Below are 3,869 nucleotides of genomic sequence, written 5' to 3'. Positions count from 1 at the left end.
TCTGCGAAACTCCCCTTCCACTAAATAACTCCATTGACTGTGTAGCATGGACCACAGACCATTACATATTGTACTTCCTACAACACCCTATCTGCATACCCAGTAGGAGCTGGATCCCCATCAACCTCTCAGTGTTGGGTAGTAAAAAAGGAGCCATCGGGAGATCTTGACCTGCCAAAGCCCCAGTGCAGTTCCACCCCTCCCTATTATTCCTAGTCTAGGTGCTCCCTTTCACTTACTAGGGGCATTGGTACAACCGCATGACTGGATGTGTGACACCATGTTACTGCTGGTAACACATGAGCGCTCCCAGTGTTAAGCACTGCACTAACACAGTACAGAAGCCTGTACCTTGAAGAGTTTCAAATAGAAGCACGCCAGACAAAAGAATTATTTTCATCCCTGTTTTACAGATGTGGAGCTGAAGTGCAGAGTGAATCACCCAAGTTCACACAGGAAGGCCATGGTGGGAACTGAATGTCGAAGAACCGCCTTTACAGACAGAAAATCTGTCTTGCTTTGCCACAGGATGGACTTAGAGAGTGCAGTGCTGCGCAAGGCACAAGACAGCCTCACAGCGGTTGCTATTTTCTGTTTTCACTGAGCTATTCAAGTTAGCTGCTGTTCCTGGCTCCTTCGTGTTCTAACTCGTAGCTTCTTCAGTTTCCTACTCTGCAAACATTGCTCCGGTAGCCTTCATCTGGAATTTGCCCCCTTTCATGTGCTTGCTGCTTTCAGACCCGCAGAGCTCCAACAGCAATGCATTACATTAACAGATCTGTATTTACCAGGAGCTGGTATTTTAAAGCCCCCTCCCCTTCTCTTGCAAGTGCCAGCTGTTGTTGCAATCCCACAAGCTCAGCCCCCTCCGGAAAGGTTGACAACGTGACTTGGATTATGACAGCTAGGCCACTGTGGGGGTGCTTCTCTCTCTCTCAGTCTTATACAAGCCCCCCAAGGCTTTATTTATTTATATATTTCCTTGCTACAGAGACGTGAAATGGAGCCAGCAGCACAACACAAAGGACGTCCTGGCTTGCAGGTCCGTCTGTTTTAACCCATACGGGGAAACGCCAAACACTGGACAAACGAGAGGCAGCAACAGCTATTTCACACCCTCTTCTCCAGCCAGCACTTTGGATTCTTCTTCTGGAACGTTTCAGAAGACACACGGACACACGCACGCTGGCAGGGGCGCGAGGGCAGCTCTGCCAGAGCAGGCTCTGAAAAAGGATGATTTTAAAGCTGACCTCCTTCCAGGGCTTTCATTTATCTCGACTCGTTTCAAAGATTCTGGTTTTTTGTTGTGTGCGTGTTTTTTTTGAATACCAACATCCCAACAGCTATGACCAACACGAATCATCTCCTAATATAGAAATCCCCTCCCTTTATGGGAAAGGGTTTTGGGGGCTCTCCAGGAATAGTCCCATCCACTGTTGAACTGGGGTCATCCCTAGAGCTGGGGTACAGCCGGCAAAGGGGTTTGGTGGCATCTGGGGCTTCAGACCTGAGCATGTGGAAGCTGATTCTGGGGGAGGCGATTTCTATCCCCACTATCCTGAAACCGTGTCTGTCACAGGGAACCCAGGCAGCTGTGGGGCTGCTTTCCTACCCCTCTGGTTATAAATCTATGACCTACAATCCCCTTGCTGTTTTCTCTTTTGTTGTCCCCAGTCATGGGCCGATCTACAATTTTGAAAAGGAAGGTGCAGATATTGAGATGCATCATCACATATAAAACAACACATTTTTCTCCAGTTGAAATAAGCTAGAAGCTGAACTAATACACTAAGGGCCTAGGGCTGTATTATGGAGTTTAGGATTGAAGCAAAAACAGTATCACTTCACTGGAAAGAGATCAAAACAACCAGCAAGGCTGTGAAGTAGGAGCTTCACTCCCATGAGCCCCGAGCAGACAGCAGCTCGGCAGAACAAAGGCTAGCTTGACTAGTGGACCATCAAGACCATTAAAAAAAAGAGAAGGCCATTAACATCTGAGGAATGAAGTTTAGGAGAGATCAGATAGCCTATAATGAGTTGTGAAGTCACTGGACTCCCTCAGTGCTGCCTGATTAGAAAAACTGCCAGGCAGCTGGCATTAAACTTTGGGTGGAGCAGCAATCAAAGCCCACACTGGCCACCCTCGCCGGGATCCGCCCCGTCCCCAGTACTCAAGTGTTAGGTATCTAATGACTTCCCTGAGGGAGGCTTATACTTTTCTGAGTGCACTGCCCTCTGCATAGCAAACAGGGCTGAGACGATGCGAGAGCTCTTCCTCCGACCCTTCCATCCCCTGATCTGACGCCCCAAACCACACACTTACATAAGAGCTGCCACGGACTGAGTCAGATCACAGGTCCATCCAGCTCAGTCTCCTATGTCACACAGTACCTGCTCCGCAAGCCTAAGGAGACCCTGGCGCGCACCAGGCTGAGCCGCCTGGCTCCCCACTCCCGCACTCCCCGTCCCCGAGGCCCACGAGCCGCTCCTGGTCATAGCCAAGCTACCAGCCCACCTCACCAGGAAGGAGGCTCTGCCCAGGGGCCTCTTTCCTGCCCCCCATCTGGTCGTGGCGCTGGGCAGGAGGGCAGGCCAGCGCTGTCTAGCATGCTCTGCTCCCTGCCCCCGCTCCGGGAACTGGCTTGGGGCCTCTGCCCCAAGCCCTCAGTGCTGTGCTTCCCAAAGGGCTGCTCATCTGCCCCGCCCCGAAGGCTTGTGCCCGGGAGCGATGCTAACCGGGAGCCTGAACCGGGGGTGATGGGGGGGTCCCCTTCTTCCTCTGGCACATGCAGCCTCCGGGCTCCTGCCCAAGAGAGCCGGACGCAGCTGTGCTCCCACAGCCTCCCCATCCCCGGGCCCGGGCCCGGGCCCGGGCCGGCAGGTGGGGGCGGAGGCGCGGAGGCCCCCCCCATTCCTGTCAGAGCCCGGGGTCGGGGGGGGCTCCACGGAGGGCCTGTGCCCCTGGGGCGGTTGCCGGGACACGCCAGAGGCCCCGCCCCTTCCCCTCTAGCCCCCAGTTGTGCGCCGGCAGCGCAAGGGTTAACCCCGGGGGGGCCGGATGGAACGCGGGCACGGGCGGGCGCGCGCGCGCACACACACACGCACGACCCAGGCACCCTGGACACAGACACATGGAGTTACACATACAACGCGGACATACAAGCACACAGGTGCAAGATGTCCGGGACACACACTCATACATGTACACAGAGGACACGCACACGAGACACACAACCCAGGCATCTGGGACTCAGGGATACGGACACATACAGAGCCACACACAACACATATGCAAATACGCACAGAAGCAAGGCATCTGGGACACGCACACAAATACACACACAGGACCCAGGTGCCCAGGGCCTGTACACACATACCAGCTGTGTGAGCAGCCCCCACGCAGACCTACCGGCCTCACAGCACACGCGTGTGCCTGCCCTTCACACATGCCTCGAGACGAGGCACAAGCGCCTGCACACGCGTGCGGTGCCCGTGTGCGGTGTCGCTGCTCTGCACATCTGCCCCGGGGGCTGCCCCCGCCACTGCTCCCCCGACCCGTCCGTCTGCCGGCTACACCCGTCCTGGCTGTCCGAGCGGCCGCGCCCAACCATCCGGCTACCGCCACCCTGTCCGTGCGTGTACCCCAACCCGCCTCTGGTGTGCGCCCCTGCCCCGCCCGTCCATCGCTTCCTCCACCCGTCCACGCCTCGCCCTGTATCACCCTCCGGCCGGCCGGCCCACCAGCGCCCCTCTGTCCGCCTGCCCAGCCATCCCTCGGCCAGCTCTCCGCGCGTCCGCCCACCCTAGCCGGTCTTCTGTCCGTTTGTCCCGGCACCACCCATCGCACGTCCCCCGACCCAGCCCGGGCC

This window comes from Crocodylus porosus, unplaced genomic scaffold (assembly GCF_001723895.1).
Source record: "Crocodylus porosus isolate Cpor-Errol unplaced genomic scaffold, CroPor_comp1, whole genome shotgun sequence".
NCBI classification, from domain to species: domain Eukaryota; kingdom Metazoa; phylum Chordata; order Crocodylia; family Crocodylidae; genus Crocodylus; species Crocodylus porosus.
The sequence above is the reverse complement of the archived record's forward strand: the minus strand, read 5'-3'. Positions refer to the sequence as shown.